Here is a 23115-nt window from a genome sequence, read left to right as displayed (position 1 = left end):
GTTTTTTTATTCTTTTGCTTTGAGTTGCTTATAAAACACCAGACGGAAGGTGACTGAGTTGGAACATGGTGGGACCGGTCAATGGCAGTTTGAGTCTTGACGAGCTTTCACCAAGGACTGTTTCCCATTTGCTGCATATATGTTGGATTTATTTGGAGGACGACTACTTCTTTGGAATATTTACCTCAGACCAACGCACTTGGGATATGTTTCACCCTAAGGGATTCTGGAAGACGCAAACAAATAACGTACGTTGTGCGTGTGGTCCTTGGATCACCAGGCTATTGTATTACAAAGGTGCTGTTGTCACCTGTGACCTTCAACATGCTGTTGGGGAGTTTTGCAGAGGCTGGTCATTTGCCTGCTGATTCTTTGACCCCTTTTCCCATCGGAGGATTTTGAACGGGAAACCTAGTGTCGTCGCTGTATTCCCGGCACTGGCATTTTTGGGATTTACTTGCCCTGTCATTCCTCGTCCAGCTGCCGATATAACGGGAGTGAAAGCAACGTTGGCTCAGTTAGGTGACAAAGTAGGGAGGCTTCCGCCAGGTAAGACATATTTATGTTCGTTCCTCTTGTATCGGGACAATGTAGGTTGCCCTTTATTACCTGGCGTTACAGTACTAGCCCTTTGATAGCAGTTGGGTGGACAAAGAAGATTCGACTCCTTTTCCTTTTTGGTTACTTCACTTGAGGTGAAGTTTACAGTGGTACCATCAAACTCGAGAACTTAATCTGTTCCTGGAGCGGCCTTCTAACCTGAAGCTTTTCGTATCTTGAACAGGCATTTTACAATGTAAAAACTGCCAAGTTCGTTCCAAGCCCTACAAAAAAACACTCCAGTAAATTTTATAATAAAGCTTGAAAGTTGTTGACCTAATATAAATGAAATACAGTGGGACCCACCCCCGGTAATTGCGTTCTCCCAGATTCACGGACTCGCACATTCGCAGATTTCTCTTCGGGAATGTTTCCCCGCATTATCTTTGCGAAAATTCGTGCATTCGCGGTATTTTTCTATGATACATATCCCACAAAATTCCATGGGTTTTTTTAAGCAGGAATTCACTCATAAAATGCACTTTTTGTGATATAAAAACCATTAAAAAAAACCAAGTATGAAAATTTGTTTTAGTGGGTTTTTCTTGAATTTTAACTAACAATAAAAAGGCTGCTTTTAGCATTTTTATAGGTGGGCCTTCCAAACATTCGCGGGGTTCTTTAACTATTCATGGGGGGGGGGGGGGGGTTGGTACGCATCCCCCACGAATACCGGGGGGAAACCACTGTACCAACCAATTTGGACCATTCAATACCCGAACTTAATTAAACGTACTACTAATAAATGTACTACATAGTACCGGTGGAAATAAAGTGTATTAGTGTTTACATGGGTATACAAGCAAAATTACTGTACGTACATACCGTTAGTAAAATGCAGAACCTTACCTTTCGAGTGGGGGCGATCGTCCGAAAGTGGAGACAGTGGAGGAGGGGACAAACGGCAAGACAAAAACTTGTAAGTACATACAGTTAACTTTACGAAAACACATTAAAAAATGTCAGGAAAAATTCAGAATCAAATTTACGAAATACATTAACAAAATGGCACAAAACCAGTAAAAACTTAACATTACAAAAACTTAAAAAAATTAAATTAAATTTCCTTTTTTGTCTTTTATTTTTACATTTTTCTGGGCTCAGCTAGTGTAGGACCTATGAAATATCCTTAAGTTTCAAATTAATTTTCTAGGTAAAATTATCCTAAAATAATAAAATTACCAGGGGAGACAAAAAATAAAATCAAGAAAAATGTCAGTTAAACTGACGCGCTCACTCCTAATAAAACGAAGGTGGCGGTTAATGGATCGGAAATAGGTGGGGCGAGTGGGTAGCACTACCACGAGTTCATTTACCATTTAGGACCCATTCCCCCCCCATCATTAAAAATCCCCACCTGAGGAGAGGCTGATACTAAAGGGTGATTGCAGTCCGCTACTACTTTACTACTACTGACCGCCAAGCGGAGAGCAGCGCCTTCTAGCGGGTCCATCCTTAATTATTAAGCTCGGACAACGACTAGTTGCAATCTTTTTTCCACTCGTGTTGTTTTCGCTTGGGATTTATCCTTTTCAACGATGGAACGTTGCTGCAATCGCCTTCGGCTAAGGTTAAGTGGCCTCATAAGTAATAATTGTTTTTGGTATTCCAGTCTTCCAGGGACAGTATTGTTTTCCGTTTTTTATGGGCATATTAACGGTTTCTCCCGGGTTTGACTTCGTGGCGGCCATTGAGACGCCTCGTGTTGTTAAGATTTCCCGGTCTTCCATACTGGGGACACTTATTGCTTATGGGCTCGATTACGTTCATCTTCTTTATTACAAACGTATTTTAGTAGTTAGGACACAGCCCATCCCTTTTACCTTTTACTCTCTTAGTTGGTATTTAGGGCTATACTGTGTTTTCATGGCCCAGGCATCCCAAGCTCTTGCTCTTCATCGGCTAACTGCTGGCTCCAGAGTAGTCGAACTGTTCTTCGGATCAGTTCGCCTCCTCCTGGGCTTCTTTCTTTCATTTTTACTCCAAGTGGTCTTCTTCTATCTTTTTACAACTGTATTTTTATTTATTATCAGTGGTGATTTAGGGATGTTAGGCTAGACTAGGTGCCTTGTCGTCCATGTGTTGGTATTAGTTGCGTTTCAACGTGGCCCCTCTGTAGGTTGTAGTTCTTATCGCGTTCCTAGAGCCCACCATACGATCACGTGTCCCATTAGGCGCCTCCTACCCTCCCCATTCCCCCCCCTTCCCTCCCTGTTTCCATGTGGTAGGGAGGGGTATGGGGATGGATTCCTTGGTTGTCATGACAAACCACCGTTAGCCTCCCACCTCCCTCCCTCGAGGGGGGCCAGAGGAGTTTCCATTACCAGCTGGGGGTATTAGGGTGGACCAACTTGTCCTTGGGTTACCAGGTTACCCGACGGGTAGTAGTAGGGAACGGGGGGTAGGCCACCACCCCCTCTCTCTCTCGGACCAGCCGAGGGTTCAACGAGGGATTCCCCACCCCACCCCCCCCCCCCCTTTTTTCCCCATTCCCAACCCTTCCACCCTACCTTAACGGACGGAACCCAACCCCCGCTTGAAAGCCGGGAGCCCCATTCGGTTGAAAGGTCCATCTGGCTCCCGCCAGCGGGAGGGGTGGGAAGGGGGGGAAATTACTGAGGGTCTATATTGCTTGCCTACTATATCCTGATTTTCGCTAAACCGGAGGAGGAGCTTCCTTTTTTTTCCACCCCCCCCCATTCCTTAACCCGGGCATCCTCTTAGTAGGCGGAAAAGAGTAATATCTCATTTCTATTTAAAGGATATAACCTTACTGATACGATGATTTATTGGTTTTTATTATAGTCTTTTACGTTACTATATCCGTCGATCTCCAGTCGTGGCTTTCATGGCCCCTCACCACTCCTTCGGTTGAAACCTTTTTCCTGTCTCCGGCGTAAGCTAGCAGACCCCAACCAACCGCCTATCTAACCCACAACGTATTGCGGCGGAGCACTAGTTTTAATCTAACTTACAATGCTCCACGGCTATGACAGCGGAGTCTATGTTAGCTGTAAGTGTGCACTCTGTATACTCATGTATCTCTCCACTTACAGGCTACCAACTGCAAGGATCCCAGGCTGTAACGCTTGTTCTGTATGACCCTGCGGCCCCACGAAGAATGTTAGGAAACCCACGCCCCGGTGACACCTACTAACAAACGGGATGGATTGGTTTGGCACCTTGAGGCTATGCAACCAGCTGCTATGGACCGTCGCGAGCAGCTTTTGGGGTGGGGTAAGCAAACTCCTGCGGACAACTTTCATGTTATCAATGATTCTTACCCTTAGTTTTAAGCTCCTTTAAACCGTATCTCCGCCGCTAGAAGCTGTTCATATCGCCTTCCTTCCTTTCAGGCTGCCGCCAGTTGAAAGAAGTAGACCCTATGCAACCCTGAAAGCTTGGGTAGGCGGCTTGCGGCAAGAACGCCGCCAAGGGACCAGCCTTACATTTTAGATAAGAAGCTGGCCATCCAGAATCTTTTCCCCGGAGGCAAGGCGTACGGGGTAACGTGGACCCCATCTCCAGCAGCCCCACTCATAAGCTTCCAATCCAGCAGGAGGTGCAGCAGGCGTTTGGGGTCCGTTTTCGACGCAGGAGCCTGTTCCAGAACGTAGCTAACCTGGATCTTAATTCTTGAGCCTATGGCGGTAGGTGCGGAGGATTTTGTTGGTTGAGGTAGGCGGTTTCGGGCGGTCAAGGTCTACACCCTTGAAGCGCCTCCTGGATCTTCTTTCCCCTGTTCCTTCTTCTGTCCTCTTTTCAAGGCTTCACGGGATCCTGAGATCCCTTCTCGTTCACCCGCTTCTCTCTGTTACCCACCCCCGAAGGTGAAAGGACAGAGGAGAACAGAAGACCCTCCATAAGACGACTTCCAAGAAAGTCGTAGTCTTATTCGGGCTAGGAAGTCTCACGACAATCCTACGCCGACGCGGTGAAGGCGAAGCCTAGCTCTTCTCATTCGAAGAGCTCAAGAAGCAAAGGCTTCTAACGGAGAAGGCCCAGCGCTCCTGGCCGAGCCCAGTGCCTTCTCCGGCAATCCTTACCAGGATCTTACTCCCGGTAAACTCCTGTTGGGGTGAGGCTGGGGACCTAGCTCTTTTGAGCCCACCACTTCTTTTCAGCAGGAGTTGTTGGCAACAAGGTGGGACGAGATGGGTACTCTCTCGGTACAAGGTTTGAGACAAAATGGCTTTGCTCAACTTTCTAGTACCATCAAACCAATCTGCGGTTTCAAATCAATACAGGACCTCCTCTTTAACCGGGTTAGGAGCATGATGACCGTTTCGCTGGCCTCACTCAGGCCCCTCCCCCAAAGCGAACTCCCCTGTGGCAGGTACTGGTCTTCCGCCAAGCTACCTCCATTATGAAGCCCATAACCAGCCTTCTTCTATGGATAGAACCCATTGGAGGGTGGCCAGCTTAGCCCCCCCCCCATTCAAGGATCGGCATGATTTCCATTCCGGAGGGTGTGGAAACAAGAAGGATTGAGGAACTTCAAGTTCTTACCCTCCAGGACTGACTCAGCCTTTCATTGGGTTATGCTAGGCCTTACGGTGAACAGACCGCCCAATAAAAGGGAGGATAAAATGCTCTTAGAGAGACTGTGCTGTATAGTAGGGATCAGAGCACAGAGGGAAATGGGTTCACTGCCTGGAGGATTGGGGATATTGTACCAATACCAAACTCCAGGCATTCAAGAGCCCCTTCACTATCATTTGCTACGGAGGAGGGAGGCTTCTCTTCCATTTCGCTACTAAGATAGTAGAAGCGACTCTCCAAGCAAGTCCTTAAAGACGAAGCCCATGCCACAATAGGAGATGGCGGAATCAACCATCTACCGCTCTTTCCCGTCCTTCGGAGAATTGTTGGGGAGAACCCTACCTTCCACTTTCTCAGTAGGTGGAGGCTGAAACCAGAACTGTGCCGATGGGACCAGTTTGGTGCGAGAAGCTACCCGAGAACTGCCTGATAGCCTTATTCAGGCAGAATTCCGAACGCCCGCACAAGAGCTGGGAGATATCTTAAACTCCCCATTATCATCACGGAGGGATGGCTGCTCTTTCCTATGGATACGGAACCACTTTTTAAAATACTGGCTAAATCCCAGCTCCAGTCGGTCCAAGCTGATGCCTCCTTCGACTTCTTTTCGGCTAGAAGGAAACCTGTCGAAAGCATGTTTTTGCCAAGGATGGGCAACTAGTTAAGCACGAGCCTAAATAGGCTTCTAGCTTCCCAGGCAATGTAGGGGGTGGACCTGGACCTTTCCCCAGAAGCTTCTGTGAATGAGGTGACAGCACGAAGCTGCTAGGCTTAAACCAGAGCCTTAGAGCCAGATGGGTATATCTTTTCCAAAAAGGAAGCAAGAGAGCGCCCCTGCTGCTGGTAAGAAATTGAAGAAAACTGGTAGGAGGTTCCAACCCTACAGAAACAGCCAGCAACCAAAAACAGCATTTCGTCCAAGCCGTCCAGTTACACAAACAGGGGCAGGCTATTCGACTTCTAAGCAGACACAGACCCAATTCTCCTGTTAGTCTCCTCAGAATCAGCCCGCGGACCTCATACACCGTCTCGCCAGCTTTCAAACTCAACTGTATGAAAGCCAAGCCTTCCCAACCTTCAACAGGTTCTCTAGGGGGAGCAGAGCGAGAGGTCACTTTCGCCAACAAGGCAACAGGAAGAGATGCAAAAGGGGGAAGGGAAGACTAGGCACGAGGCAAGCACTTCAGAGGAGGGCACGGAGGTCAACCACGCCTCAACAACAGTGAGGCTCCCCAGGTAGGAGGGAGGCTGGATTTCCTCTTCCGTCACAAGGTAGGGGGTTCAGACAAATGGGCACACAGAGGCATTGTGTCCAAGAAAGGATTGGGGTTGGAGTTACGATTCAACAAAGATTCCTACCTCCAAAAACCAGATCATTCTATTTCAGGATACCATCAAAGTGGGAGTTGTCAGATTATGCGGGAGGAACTCCTCAAGAAAGGAGCATATTGCGAGAGTCAAGGCAATCTCAAAATTTTCAAGGTCGCTGTTAGTTCAGCAGGTGCCAAAGGCAAAGGCTCAACAAAAAGAAAAAAAGAACGGTAATATTTAGACTTGTCAAAGCTCAAAACTCTTTGCAATTCGTTGCGGACCCAGTTCAAAATGCTTCACCAGTCTCGCAGGTACGGGACCTTACTTCCCCGTGGGGCCGTCTACCCACTCCCTATCGATTACTTAAGACGCATACCCTATCCATATCCCTATAGCCAGGCACTTTCCGCCCATTTCCTAGGCCTTCAAACTAGGAAATCAGACGTTATCCTTCAAAGTGATGCCCTTTCGGTCATGAATAGTAGCACCCCCAGGGTATGCACGCAAAATAGCAGAAGTGGTAGTTCAACAATTGAGAACAAAACAAAGGGATTAATGGTTAGTAGCGTTTACCTCGACGATATGGTTAATCTGGGCACCAACTGTCGAGGAATGCCTCAAAGCACGAAGAAAGGTAGTGCAATTTTCTGGAACCATCTGGGGTTCCAAGATAAACAAAACGAAAATCCAGAACTCAATCTTCAAGCAAAGTTCCGGAGGGGACTTGGTCCGTTCAATTCCGCCAGCTCACCCATTAAAATGTTATTGGAAGCACTGGCAGTATTTCTTACCCTGAAGAGGTACCTCCTTCCCCAAAAGAAGTCTCATCTAAGGACGAGTTTTGAGGACAGTGCCACGTGGTAGCTACATTTGCATCAACAGAGGTAGGCGGGTCCCAAATCCTAAACACGTGAATCATGTCATGATAGCCATCTTGCTCTTAGCATGGACAAGCACAAATGGCATCTATCTGCTACCCATTTGGCAGGGGTAAGAAATGTGATAGCGGACGCACTGTCACCCGGTCAGTCCCTCTGGAGTCATGAAATGGTCCTAGACGACCAGGTCATTCGAGTGGATATGCCAGAGAGTCCCAGGTCTTCCCAAGTAGATCTCTTCGCCTCACAACGCGAACCACAAGCTCCCTTGCTAATGTGGACCCCCAAGCCTGGACCCTCTCGGAATATGCACACGGACGCCCTGTCATTTGGGACTGGAATTCAATGGAAGAAAAAATGATACGGATTTCCTCCAGTGAATTCTTCTTTTGAAAGTTATGAGCAAGTGAGTACTTTCAAGGGACTGGTAGCTCTGATTGCTCCAGATGTTGGCCAAAAAGCAACTGGTATCCTTCGCTTCTGGGAATTGGGTCCCTCGCCGACCTCAACGGATTTCACCAATCCCAAGCTGTCGCAATCCAGTACAAATGAAGGACTGTGTTCGCTTCCATCAGGAAATTATTCAGACCCCCTTAAAAAAACCCCTTTATGGACTTCATGAAGTTTGCGGTCTAAAAAAAAATGCTGACAATTGATCCACAAAAAACATCCTCTTTCTGGAATCAGATCAAAAGAGACGGTCAACTATTTAGACAATATGACTCAGCTGTTTTAAAAAGTTAGCAATCCGTTCCTGAAAGAACAAAACAAAAAACTAACAACCATGACAGTTAACTTCAGCTATATCCTTTTTCAGATCCTTGTTTGAAAAAGGATTAGCAGCTAGCACCATTACTTAACTAATAAAAATCGGCTTTGAAGAAAAATCTTTCAGTTGGGTTTGCCAAATAGACTTAACAGAAATCTTACTTTACGTTCTATTCCCAAAGCACCTGTGCTAGACTTAGAACCTTCTCAAAGGCCTACTTCAGTTTTCATGCGTTCTTAAATGATGTTCCTCAAACTTAGACCTTTCAGATACTGGACAACTCGTCTTGCACATTCATAATGCTACTTAGAAAGGACGTTAATTGTTTTTGTTTTAAGTCTGGCTTCAGGAGCCAGAATTTCAGAAACTGTCTGGCTCTATCCAAGAGATGCGGGTCCATGTAGAATTTCTCCCCATCAGGAGAAGTTCTACTTTTCTCCAGGATCGCAGCTTTTTAGCTAAAAAACGAGGGAATCCCCTTGCAAGGTGGGCCCCTTGGAAAGTCATTCCCACTTCCGCAAGATACCTCTTCTTTTGCCCAGTATCCAACTTTAAGAGCCTTTCTATCTCCGTACATCCTCCCTAGATCCTCAGGTCCTTCTCCTTTTATTTTGAGAGAAAAAAGGTGGCACTTTTATCAGTGGAAAGGGAATCAGAACAACAGATTTCCCCTTTAACTTCATTAAAACAAGCCCAAACCCTGAACCTCATTTTCCAAAAGCACATGATATTCAGGGGAGTAGCCACCCCAATTAATTTATTTCCCAAAAACATTGAATGAATTTTGAGGATCTTAAAAAAGTATACTGGATGGAAAATCCACCGACCAGTTCTTTAAAACGTCATTACCTGAAGTCCTTGGAATCTTTAAAATTTTCAGAGACAAAGGTAGCAGCGGGAACATCTTGTTTCTCCATGATGATGCACCCCCAGTAGCCTGTAGTATAGATCCAAGGGTCTTCCTTTCTACCTACCTCGTCCAAACATGCCTCACCCTACTGCTATGCTCCTTCGTTGATACTCTAGCCTTAGCCGACTAGGATCTTATTAGGTGGAACTGCCCCTTACTTTTTAGCTAGGGGCATACCACATTGTGTGCATAATAATGTGCTTCAGTGTTTTCTACCCTTATCTTTTTTATGCTAGGGTAGAAACACAATGAGTTTGTATATTTTGTAAATAATACTTAATTTAGTTGAATCAATTATTATTATTGTTCTAATTACCATTATACTATTATGTGCCACCCCCCAATTTTCTAGTATAAAGCTAAATTTTAAGTACTTTATGTTAATATGGTATAATCTAACCTACAATTATTTAGTAGCAGCTGTAGTTTTAAAGTACTTTTTGTTGAGTACGCTGTAATGAGTCTTTGATTCACTTATATTATATCAATTTCTTTTTAACTATTTGGGTTCATTTGTCCTTTTATTCCAATACTTGTCTGTTTCTCTGGTAACATTTCATACGGCCGACCACGCAGCTGAGCCCAGAAAAGGGAATTTTGACGTAGAAAAAGCCTAATTTCTGGGTGATTGATTGTGTCCGCCCTTATGAAACCCACCCTGTTCCTTTTTTACCCACCCTGCCAGGACAAGATGTTCATCTATTAAGGATGACGCTAGAGGCGCTGCTTCTCGCTTGGCGACCAGTAGTAGTAGTAGTCAGTAGCGGGACACATCACCCTTTAGTATCAGCTCTCTTCAGGTGGGGGATTGGGATTTTATGATGGGAAGGGGTCGAAAATGGTAAATGACTCGCTTTTTTTTGTTTTTAGTGGTAGTGAATCCCACTCGCCCCTCCCCTTACAATTACCGGACAACTTCTTTATAGAGTGAGCGGAGGTCAGTTTAAACTGACAATTTTCTTGATTTTATTTTATTTTTTCTTGGTAATTTTAGGATAATTTACCTAGAAATAACGGAACTTAAGGATATTTCATAGGGCGGACACGAGCCAATCCAACACCCAGAAATAGATTTTTCCTAACGTCAAAATCCCGCCCTTAGTTTTAATTTTTATACTTTGGTATTTTTTTTTTTTTTTTTTTTTTTTTTTTTACAAAATTTCAATTTCTTTGCCACTGCCAACTTCCTGCCTGTTTTTGCCATAGTATCCAACTTGGATCTTCCTTTTTGCGTTAACTCCTACTAAATGCCGCTTTAAGAAAAAATAACTATCCAAGGAAGATTTGGGCCATTCTTGCTAACGTTTTCACAATGTTCCTGAAACGACTCAGTGGCAAACGTCATACTAAGTACGCAAAGCCATACGACCTGTGTAAGCCTTTTTGAGGGGTTGTCTCTTTTCTACAAATGATTGCACCTTATGAAATAAAAGCAGATAAAAGCATCCTGAATTAATTTCTGCCGTTTGTCATAGGGTCGTCGACCTCCTCCTCCTCGCCGCTGCTAAAGAACTCTTCTTGAAACGAACGTTATGTTGCCATGGCCTCCAAAACTCCATTAAGGTTCAATTCCAGTCGTAAGCTCCTCTTGGTGCACCGCCGAGAAGGTCGTTGATGTAGTCCTCGTGACGAACCAGACCCATGGACGTTGTCCGAGTGCACAAACGTATTCCGTCCCAAGATCTTGGTTGGCCGAAACAGGTTTTCAGGATTTCGCGACATCAACTGTTTCTGAATATGCACCAGCTTCGCCCAATGTTGGAATCCCTCGCAGTCTCGGGCGGATAGGCCATCAGGGCCAGAGTTTCCTCCACCGGAAGGGAATTTAAGGTTCGCCATCAAAAACCATGACCAAGCTTGATCGGATGAATCAGATTTGGCATATGATGATGTCGGAAATGGCTCCCTTCCAAAATTCACCCAACAAGGTGAGGTTTGTAGGTATCGGTGAGTAGAAACATCTCTCCTTGAAAAGATGTTTCGTATACAGCCTCTGTTGAAGTTGGATATCACGTAGCTGAGCCATGCCGATGGGCTGGAGGAGAGGGGTGAGTTAGGCAGAACGATAAAAGAACCTTGTAAAAGAAAAAAATACTCCGCTAAGGGATATCTTCCTTGAGGCCAGGAGGGTGAGCAGGTGGGGCATTGTTTCCAACAACAGCAGACATTTCAGAGGGGGGCAGGCGCTTCCTTCCAAGAATTTCTCCACTGTCAGGCCGAAACACAGATTTACTCACCTTCCGTGGAACAAAAGTCCTTGTTTACCCAGGGCCTTCCGCAGTTAGCCCATCCAAATACCTGGGAAGCTTCTCCTTTAGCACTTTGTGGGAGGGCTTCTTTTCATTCCCAACCAATGAGGTCAAAAGTTTGGACAATTCTTACCATTCCTTAGGTTTTTAGGAAGTTTAGCCATTGACATTCATTCTTAGCCCTGGAACAAGGGCATAAATGATAAAAATAGCATCTCATCCCTTACAAAAAGCCTACCTTATTGGGAGAATGCTTTTGGAAACCTGCTTCCTTCTTTTGGCCTGTCGCTAGCACTACCAAAAAGAGAGTCTTCCTGGTTTAGAAATAAACTTCAAACGAAGCAGATTCCAAAGGGTTCGAAACAAAGATTGCAGCATAAGAATTTTAGCCACTATCCAAGTTCCAATTTCCATGAAAAGAGATTGATACTGAAAACTTTGGGGGCTGGGGGCTTCAATTTCAAACGATCGCAATGCCTCCTTAAGATCTGGATCGTTAGAAATATCTTAATTGTACCATGACGTAGCACTGGAGATAGCACGGATCTTATATCCTCGAATAGCAGCTACAAGAAAGCTTCTTACTACAGTAGTACCTCCAGATATGAAATTAAAAATCTGTTCGAGGCGGCCTTTAGTATCATGAGGTTTTCGTATCGGTGGACCCACATGTTTTACATGGTAAAATGGCCTAATCTGTTCCAAACCCTCCAAAAAAACACCCCAGGAAATTTCATAATAAAGCTAAAATTGACCTATAAACAATGAAATACTACAACAATTTGGACCATTCAATACGTAAACTTAATAATAAAAATGCAACAAAACCTGTAAATAAAAGCTGTATATTAGGGTGACAAAGAAATAATTATTACAGTAAACGTAAAAATGTGGAAAGCCTTACCTTTGCGAGTGAGGCTATCTCCGAAAGTTGGCGGCGGAGAGGAGGAGGAGGACAAAACGGGCAGATTACGTACACTTAACTTTACGAAAAACACATAAAACAAAAAATGTCAGAAAAACAAACTAAAACTTTACAAAACAAAACAATTAAACAAAAACTGATAACACTTAACTTACAAAAAAAACTTAAAATTAAAAATTTAAATTTTTTTTGTCTTTTTTTTATTTTTAACAATTTCTTTTTAACTTTTTTATAACTTTTACGTAACTTTCAATTTCTTCACCACCGACCAATGGATGCCAGTCCGTTTACGGAATTTTCCAAACCACCCAGGAGAAGCCTTGAACTTCTGGGTTGCCGTTGATGTACCCCTCTTACCGCCGTCGTCTTCGGTTTGGGAAATCAAATCGCCAAAAATAGCACTGGCCTTCTGGCAGACTGCCGTCTCAGTTATCGTATCGCCATCGATTTCTTTGTCCTCGATCCATACAAGACGCAGCCTTTCCATTTCATTATGTACATGGCTCCTCTTGTTGGACAAAATAGTGACGCCCTTGGAAGGAGTAGCTGCTTTGATGGCTTCCTTCTGCCTTAAGGATGGTGCCTATCGTCGACGGATTTCAGCCGTATTCCTTAGCAATCACACTCAACTGCAAGCCAGCTTCATACTTTTTATTATCTCCATTTTTGTCTCCTATAGAAAGCATTCTCTTCTTTCTGTGACTTCAGCAACTTTCTTGGGACCCATGACTATATGTACTGTACGTAATTAAGTTACGTATGTAGTACGTATACTAATTAGATTCTCACAACACGATAAAGTAGCACCAACGAAATCACTAACAAATTTACGATACTAAACGAAATCGTTGGACCGAACGAATAGCCGCATGCATACGATAAGCTTCGGGTGCGAAGTGGCCGAGAGAAGGCACGCCACCACATAAGATGCATGATGGGAGGGATGCTGTCCAATAGGAGAGAAGGATCTCATGGCTTGGCTAGCATCAGGAAACCAATGGGAGAGGCAGGAGGATGGTGGCGAGTCTACTAGAACTAAGATCGGCGGCGCGCGGTGCGAGTTTCAAAATTGTTATCGGCGAATCTCAGACTTTCAGAAACCTTTCGTATCTTGAAACTTTTCATATGTAGAGCAGTAAAATTTTTCGTGCCAGCTTTCGTATCTCGAGTTTTTCGTAAGTGAGCCTTTCATATCTCAAGGTACCACTGTATATTTAAGATATCAAAAGAACTTTATGATGTTGTTTACAGAGGTATGGGGTGCTGGAAATCCCTCTAGAACAACACCAGGAGCAATACACAACCCATTGTCTCTGATACAAGGCCAAGGTTGTTGTTCATCTTGATTTAAGGATAGACTTCCGAGATACTTTAGAAAACCCTCCGCTCGAAGGAGACAGTTCGAGAGTCTCCAAGCGGTTAAGTGTAGCATGCGGAGGCTTTGGTGGAACCGCTTGGAAATGGTTGTCTGAGTAGATCCTTCCTTAAATGGAAGGACACGAGGGAGATACACTGAAAGAGCTAGAAGGTCCGGAAACCATTCTCTCTGAAGCCACCACGGAGCTACTAGTGTCATTCTGCAGTGATTCGATTCTTGAAACTTGTGCAGTACTTTTCTTATTATTGCAAATGGAGGAAAAGCATATGCATCTAGGTTAGACCAATCTTGAAGAAATGCGTCTACTGCCCAAGCCGGAGGGTCTTGGGGTGGAGAGCAAATACACTAGGAGTTTCTTGTTCATTGCTGTTGCAAATAAGTCCACATTTGGAGCTCCCCATAGACTCCACAGCACTGGCAGACTTGTGGATGTAAAGATCATTCCGTGGTAGGACTTGTCCCTTCCTGCTCAATTGATCTGCCAAGCATTGTTCTTCCCTGGTATGAACTGTGTAACCAATACTATGTTCCTAGCTTTTGCCCAAAGAAACACTTCACTATCAGAAACATTGACTTTGATATTGTTCCGCCCTGGTTTCTGATGTATGCCAAAGAGGTAGTATTGTCTGAAAATACTGCTATTACCTTTCCTCTGACTATCTGTTCCCATACCCCGGACCATCTGATGGCCTCCGAGGCAAGATCCCAGCCTGTCATTGAGGCGTCTGAAACAAGGTTAGGTCTGGGCTCACTACTCTTAGGGATGACCCTGTTCCCAGTCTTTGACGATCCTTCCACCATGCTAACGTCTCCCAAAGACTTACTGGGACTGAAATTAAATGGGAGTCTGGCAGGGACTTCCTTGTCCAAGATTCTCTCAAGTAGAGTTGAATTGGTTGCATCCTGAACCTTGCTAGACTGACAAATCTTTTGTTCCAGAGATGCATGTGTCCCAAACAGAGACAGCCATGCCTTGCTGGAAGATTCCTTAAGGGCTGAAATTTTCCTCAGGAGCAATAAAAAAATTGTCTAAGCGTTTATCCAACGGAAAAACCTGAAAACTGCGAGTGCCTATCCTCATCCTAGATAGAGATTGTCTGAGTTGGAATCAGAGCAGACTTCTGAAAATTTATCAATATGCTAGTGATTGTGCCAGGCAAATTAACAGATCCTTGGCCCTTAGAATTCCCTTGAAAGAGTTGGGCCACATTAGCCAATTGTCTAAATAGAGCAGAATTCTCACTCCCAACAAATGACACCATCCCTTTACTGGTGCCAAAATCCTTGTGAATACCTGCGGTGCTGTGCACAGGCCGAAGCAAAGAGCTCTGAATTGAAATGTCTTCCCTGCGAAGACAAAGTGCAGGAACTTGCGAGACTGAGGATTATCGGAATGTGGAAATAAGCGTCTTGCATGTCCACCGACATCATCCAGTCGTTCTTCTGTACTGCCGCTAGTACTGTGCTGGGTGATTCCATGGAGAATGGGTTAGACAAATGACTGTGTTGGAGTCTCGATACATCCATTACTGGACACCACCCTCCAGACGCTTTGGGCACCAGAAAAAGACGGTTGTAAAAACCCAGGCAAGTTTCCTGACGCCTGCTCTATTGCTTTCTTCTCTAGTAATGATACCACCTCTTTCTGAAGTACAAGAAATTTTCCATGCTGATGACGATAAGCTGGAAGAGCACTGGAGACGACAAAGAGGAGGAGGAGACAGAAATGAATTTTGTAGCCTTCCTTCAGTACCTCCACCACCCAAGGTTCTGCTCCTAAGCCTCTCCAAACATGCCAGAAGATCTGCAGTCGACCTCCTACTGGAACCTGAGGGCATGAAGATTCATTTCTTTCTAAAAAAACTTAGCAGCTTTGTTTTTATTGGAGCCTGGTAAGGACCTACGAAAGGGCTTAGTAGCTGAAGACTGTTCATGAGATGAGGAAGGACAAATTTTCGCCGGAGGGCCAGACGGCAAAGAAGGAGCAGGTCTTTTGTTCCCCACTTAAAAAAGATTGTCTTGATAAATTCCCTATTTCCTGTACAGAAATATCCTCCCTATTGCCTTAAATAGAGATGGATTCAGAAGGCAGTCCACAGGGGAACCAAAACTGCAGCCATCTTCTGAGAAAGAGACCTTGTCGAAAGATAAGAGCACAATTGTTCTCTTTTCTTCAAGATCGAATTAGTGAAAGCATGAGAACATTCGCCTGCCACATCTGAAATAGCCTTATCCAGGCGAGACAAAAAAAATCTAAAGACTCTTCCCAAGATTTGATACCATGCTGGCGTTCAGAAAGTCTTTAAGCTGACGAGCAGAGAAGCGGCAATAGTACTTAGCGAAAGTTCCGAAAAAGACAAAACCTCAGTACTTCTTAACAAAGTCTTGGACAAACCCTCTGCCTCTGTAATAGACCAAAGCACCTTGTCTGTCTCAAGACGCGTCTTTTCATAGATCAAGACACGCAAGAAAATCAGCATCGTCGACCGAGGACGTTTCAGCGCCGGCAACGAGCCTGTATCGTAATAACTGATTCTACGCGATTTCAAAAACCCCGGAATACTAGAGCTGGCAGACTTACCAGAAGCTTTGTGCGCCAGCAGACGAGATATTTCGTCAAAACGTCCTCTAATTGAAGGCAAAAGCTTAGGTTTCTTCAAAGACTTAATGGGAGTTGAAATGCTGAAGACAATAACGACCTAGTCTCAACAGAATCTCTTTCCTCCACCAAATGAGGATAAAGAGAAGCGCAAACACTCAGTAAGCGCCAAAAGACTAAAGGAGACTCTTCCGACTTGAGATCTTCTTCTGCAGTGTCGGATTCGAGACGACAGTAGCGACTCCTCGCGACAAAAATTTGGTTCGATAGGCAAACAGCCTCTGGGAGAAGTAGTCATGCAGTTGTCTACTAGCGTCGACACCAGTCGGCCAAGTCGAAGTAGAGGGATACCCGTCAGCAAAGAAAATGGAACTTGTAAGAGTGAGAAGATTCGTCGACACTGAACTGTACCACTTTGTCCGAATGCGTCTCAAGCGGCTTGGATAACGATCCCAGACGACACGTCTTTAGAGAGTAAAGCAGTTAGAATAGCATCTAGTTTGGAAACAACAGCAGAATCTGTAACCATAGAAGGAAGAGAAAGAGAGACAGCAGAGTCCACCTGAGACTCTCCCAACAGTAGAAGACCTAGGAATAGCAGAGAAAAGATTTAGAATGAGATGTAGAAGCACATGAAATAGGTTCAACAATGTCAAAGAATTAGAACACCCGCTTTGGGGATAAACATTATTAATAAACTCTCTATCCAAATTCTTACTCTTGTAGGTTCTAGAAAACCTCATTGCTAGCTCTAGATGAAGGCGATGTCAAAATACTGTGCAAAGACTTACGCCTACCAAAATTATCTTACGGCGAACGCGTTAAGCGTGACTGCACATGCGAGCGTGAAAGGGAGAGGTAGGAGCTGGAGGGCACAGAACCCCATCGCCCCAAGAACCAACCGGGTTCCCTGGCAGCGGACTTTTCCAACTGTCGCAGGGCAGTCCTAGGCTCTGGGCTACATACAGACGAGGGCACCGACACCTTACCTCTACAAGGGGGAAAGCAAAATGAACGTTCACTAGGAGGGACTCGGAACAAGGTTTGTTATCATAAATTCAGTTAAACTTTTAACAGAATCTAAAATAAGACTTACTTCCTGTTCAAGTTTCTCGATACGCTTTTCCTGAACCGAAAGGGGAGCGGAAGTCGGAGCTACGAGGAAACGCTAGAACTATCATTATCAGAATTAGGCCTAGAATAGGAAAAAACCGTATTTTGAGTAGGGTAACAGCAGACGAAGGCTCAATAGGAATGGGGGAGAAAAGGTAGCTTTATGCCATGACCTAATTAACTAATTCCGCAGTCTATCTGCTTCTCTCTTTTCCTATTTCTAATACTTTTGAGCATAATATCCTTAGGCCAATCCTTGCATTCCTCACACCTAATCTCTAGACCACACTCTGTACCCCTGCAGCTGGTACAAACATTATGTTGATCTATCTCAAATTTAGGCATTCTTGTTTCACAATAATCATTCCTACATAACCTGATATTGACTTGCTTCGGTGGAAGACATCCTAGGATGATTAAATTTACAGTACGTGATTGAAGAAAAACAGCCAGATTCACCAAATACCAACATACGCCTATACCCAATGGGGCAAGGAGAATTCTGACTAGAACTAAAACATTTGAACACACCTGGTGGAGAACAGGTGAAACTAGACAGTCTTCTGGGTCAGCCAAGCGATCGTTTTTTCTTATGTTTTAATGCCGACATGCTATTGGCGTGGAGATATGAGCTAACTTTAACAATCTTCGTATTTACTTTCATAACTTGAATTTTTTCATAAGTTGAGACTTTCGTATGTCGAGGTACCATGTATATATGCTTTTGGCAATTTTGATATTTGTTTACATATATATATTTACATATATTGTCATAATTGATATGTGAGTTGATATTTAGTGGATTGAGTTCCACATTGTTTAGCTTTGTGTTATAGGTAGGAATATTAAGGGTTTCCTTGTTTTCATCTCCTTCTTCTTTCTACCTTATTATTTTTAGGTTATTGGTGATTTTGGCTAGACTTATTTTGATCCAACTCGTTATATTAACCCTTAAACGCCGAGCCAGTATTTCAAAAGTGAGCGGCGAAGTGGAAAAAAAATTTTTTTTTTTGTTTTTTTTTTTTTTAATTCACAGCCACGCTTAGTTTTCAAGATTAAGTTCATTTTTGGCTCCTTTTTTTGTCATTGCCTGAAGTGAGTTTGCAACTATCAGAAATAAATAAAAAAAAATACCATTATCATATATAAATATTGGAATATATGAGTGCAAAAAAAAAATTCATATATAATTATATATACAAATCGAACTGTGAGCAAAACGGTTTAAAAGCTAATGAATACATTTTTTATTGTTGTACTATTGTACACTAAATTGCGATCATTTGTATATAACAAATTGTAAAAAGAATCAGAGCAACACAGAGAAAATATTATCACAAAATGATGCATGAATTCGTAATGCAAGGACATAAAAAGTTTTTTCAAAAATTCACCATAAATCAAAATATGGTGCTAGACTTCCAATTTGTTGCAAAATGAGGGGAATTAATTGAATATTACTAGACTGTAAGAGTTTTAGTTTATAATTGCATTTTTCAACCATTTTGGCCAAGTTAAAGTTGACCGAATGTCAAATTTTTTTTATTTATCGTGATATATAAAAAATTTCAAAAATGATAAAAGCTACAACCATGAGTTATTTCTTGTTGTATTCTACATGAAATTGCACATATTTTTATATGTAAAACTTTAAGTAACGGCTAATATAAAACGGTGCAAACATTATGACAAACTGACGAAAGAATTTCTGATTTTTTCGGCAGTTACCGCGCAGGCGTAAGGAAAACGTGTTTTCAAAATTCACCATAAATCAAAAATATGGTGTTAGAGTTTTCCAATTTGTTGCAAAATGAAGGTAAATGATTGAATATTACTAGAATGTAAGAGTTTTAGCTTACAATTGCATTTTTCGACCATTTGGTTGAGTCAAAGTTGACAGAAGGTTGAAATTTTGGCACTTATTGTGATTTATATGAAAATATTTAAAACTGATAAAAGCTACAACTATGGTTGTTTTTTGTTGTAGTCTACATGATATTGCACACATTTTCATATATACTATATGTAATGGCTAATATAAAACAGTGCAAACACATTCAACAAACTGACAAAAGAATTTCTTATTTTTTCGGCAAAGTTACCGTGCGGACGTGAGGAAAGTGTTTTTCAAAAACTTCACCATAAATCAAAATATTGTGCTAGTTTTCCAATTGTTTGCAAAATGAAGTAAATTATTGAATATTACTAGAATGGAAGAGTTTTAGCTTACAACTGCGTTTTTTCGAACATATGAAAATATTTCAAAACTGATAAAAGCTACAACCATGGGTTGTTTTTTTTATTGTATTCTACATAAAATTGCACAGATTTTCATATATAAAACTTTATGTAACGGCTAATATAAAAACGGTGCAAACATTACGAAAAACTGACGAAAGAATTTCTGATTTTTTCGGCAGTTACCGCGCGGACGTAAGGAAAAAGTTCTTTTTCAAAAATTCACCATAAATCAAAAAATATTGTGCTAGAGACTTCCTATTGCTTACATGAAGGTAAATGATTGAATATTACTATAATGTAAGAGTTTTTAGCTTACAATTGCGTTTTTTGACCATTTCGGTCGAGTCAAAGTTGAACGAAGGTTGAAATTTTGGCACTTATCGTGATTTATGTGAAAATATTTCAAAACTGATAAAGGCTACAACCATGGGTTGTTTTTGTTGTAATCTACATAACATTGCACATTTTCATATACAAAACTTTATGTAACGGATAATATAAAATGGTGCAAACATTACAACAAACTGAAGAAAGAATTTCTGAGTTTTTTGGCAGAGTTACTGCTCGGACGTAAGGAAAAAGTTTTTTTTTTCAGAAATTCACCATAATTCAAAATATTGCTAGAGACTTCCAATTTGTTGCAAAATGAAGGTAAATGATTGAATATTACTAGATTGTATGAGTTTTAGCTTACGATTGTATTTTTACGACTATTTCGGTCGTCAGTCAAAGTTGACTGAAGCTTGAAATTTTGGCACTTATTGTGATTTATATGAAAATATTTCAAAACTAATAAAAGCTACAACCATGAGTTGTTTTTAATTGTATTCTACATGAAATTGCACACATTTTCATAAATACACTAAATAAAAGCTACTATAAAACGGTGCAAAAATTACGACACAAGGGGACGAAAGAATTTCTGAGATGTGTCGCTGATGCTTGTTGGTGCAAGAAGAAAGAAATTCGCGCATGTGCGCTTGGGTAACACTTGTAAACAAAACAACAGCTTGATCCATGAAACTCCCCAGCATCCCTCAAGCCGCATGATTCAAAATTTTTTCGCTAAGTAGGCCTATAACGATTTTTCCGCGAATATTTTAAAGAACTTTTTTTAGTAGACGTCAAAATATCCCAACAATTAAGCACACGACAGACTTTATTTTAGTTGACGTAAAATACGTCCAATAGGCGTTTTTAAGGGTTAAGTATGTTTTTTCTCTTGATTAGGGCTTAGATCATTAGCTTATGGGTATATCGTGAGTTTCCTTTCCAAGAACCAGGTATTAGTTCTCTTAATTATTCATCTGTGCAATTAAGTGTATTTATCTCACAAGGTTGATTTAAGTCTTTTTCTAGTTTGTAATAAATATTGTTAAGTTTTCTTGAGTGTTTCTGTTACCATTCTTATTTGTCACTGAGGTAAATGTATTGACTGGCAATCCTTTTAATATGAAGACCTAAAAAAAAAAAACAAAAAAAAAAACCTGTACTGCAACCAACGAGGTTGTAACAGAGGGCGAAGAAGAGATCCCTGTCACATGTAGAAACTGCCAGAAGGAAAGATTTTTGGAAAGAGAAAACAATGACGAAGGGGCGGTTACCAAGGGCGCCATTGGAAGCAAAATACATCCGACAACGCTCAGCAACTGTCCTCTGAAGTTCCTCCAGCTAACTTGCCTACAGAGCAAGCAGCGAAGAGCAAACACTCAAAACAAGATACAAAAGAAATACAGTTGTGCCCTTACAAGAGGAGGTCGTGATGATGAATGATAAGGGAGTGAATGTACGCCTTTTGGCCACCGACCCCGAGACACATACTGCAAGAGATTGACCTAATCAAGGCTATCACAAAATGTGGGTTTGTATATTAATAAATATAAACACTATATACAGTATACACAAAAGACAAAATAAGATCTCATAAAAAAAAAGCTTAACAACAGTCAGGAAAAAGAGCTCAGGAAAATGTTTGCATCACATCATGGCCAAAAGCACAATGTTTACACGCGAGCAGGTGGGTATTTCCCACCTACTGGAGGGTAATTATTGCCTAACCACCTTGCTGAAGAGTCTAATTGCCATTTCCAGCTTCAGTGAAAATACTTCCTAATGTAAAGGACCAATGGTTTGTATATCATGTAGTAACAAACTATATTTTACTAGATAAGTAAAGGACCAATGGTTTGTATATCATGTAGTAACAAACTATATTTTACTAGATAAATTACCCTATCAGTTTACAATTGGAATGAAATTAAATAATCTTACATTTAACCAGTTCTTAGAAAAATACTATGATGGCAAACACAATTGTGTGTTAAAATGATCCTCTCATTTGATAAAATAAATAAAAAGAGAAATGGTGAAGCACAGCTGCAGGAAAATAACAATATACCATATGCATACCAATCTTGTTTAGAAGGTAAATGCGGGGATGATAAACCCGATTTCCCTCAATGACATCAATAAGATCATCAGCCGTTGCATCATACTTAAGGACAAAATATCAGCATTGTGGATGCGATATTCAGCCAGAATAGTCTGAAAGTATATAACATTTAATCAAGTACTCAAAAGCTGTAAATTTGAAATTGAACTTGAAATTTTCCAGAAAACCCACTTCATAGTCAAAATAGCATCACGCACTAAGAACTTTGAAGAAAATCAGACAATGGATCAGTACCCCCCCCAAACCCCTCATCACATTTCCGCAGTCCAATTTGTTGTGGATTTTTGTGGAACACTTTCACTAGTTTTGCAGATTTTTCTTTTTTCATATACAAACACTGTATTCACTAATTACTGTATTTTTTCATTCAAATATAAGAAAAAGAGAGAGAGAGAGAGAGAGAGAGATGAGAGAGAGAGAGAGAGAGAGAGAGAGAGAGAGAGAGAGAGCAAAAATTGGTGGAGGGATGAATGGGAGTGGGTTTGATGGTGGGTGTAAGCGTGTATCTGTGTGAAGATCGCCAAGTATATCAGTGGCAAGCATGTGTTTACGAGTCATAAGAAGTGAGGAAGTCTGAGAAGTGAGGAGAGTCAGTAAGTCGGAGAAGACAGTCAGATTCAGAAGTAGCCAGTGTTATTTGGTGTTTTCTTGGTTGATGTTGATATATTAAGGTTGTTGTGCAGTGTCTGTCTGGGATAGTTGAATTGAATGAGTTGGTTTGTGCGTTTGGCGCTGAGTTGGCGGTTTTGTTGTGCTGGGTTGGAGTTGGTGTATGATTGTCATGTTATTTTTGAGCTGTTGGTGTTTGTTTGTGTGTGATTGTGTTGTTTTTTTGAGTTGTTTGTACGGTTTTGGTGTTTGCCTGTCTTGGGTAGTGGGATTCTCGGCGATGGTTCTCTGACTAGCCTAGTCTAGCTATATCCAGCGGACAGCACAGCCTAGTCCTGAGTATCCAGAGTCTGAGGTGAGTACATGTGGTTGTGTGTGTTCTGTGTTTTGGTAAGCCAATTGTCATGCACGTAATTAGTAACGTAAAGGGTGGGGAAAGTGTGGCTGTGGGAAAATTTGTCAGCCGGTACGGATTAAAGTAACTATTCGGAGCTTGCTTGCTCTGTTGCTTAGCTTTGATTCAACCACTGAAATTTTTG

General features: G+C 42.1%; 1 pseudogene; it reads right to left on the bottom strand.

Annotated features, from left to right (window-relative positions):
- LOC135205924 (GTP-binding protein 128up-like) overlaps positions 1 to 23115 on the bottom strand; it is a 93779-nt pseudogene that overhangs the window by 39093 nt on the left and 31571 nt on the right.

The sequence above is a fragment of the Macrobrachium nipponense genome, chromosome 29 (assembly GCF_015104395.2).
Source record: "Macrobrachium nipponense isolate FS-2020 chromosome 29, ASM1510439v2, whole genome shotgun sequence".
NCBI classification, from domain to species: domain Eukaryota; kingdom Metazoa; phylum Arthropoda; class Malacostraca; order Decapoda; family Palaemonidae; genus Macrobrachium; species Macrobrachium nipponense.
The sequence above is the reverse complement of the archived record's forward strand: the minus strand, read 5'-3'. Positions and strand labels throughout refer to the sequence as shown.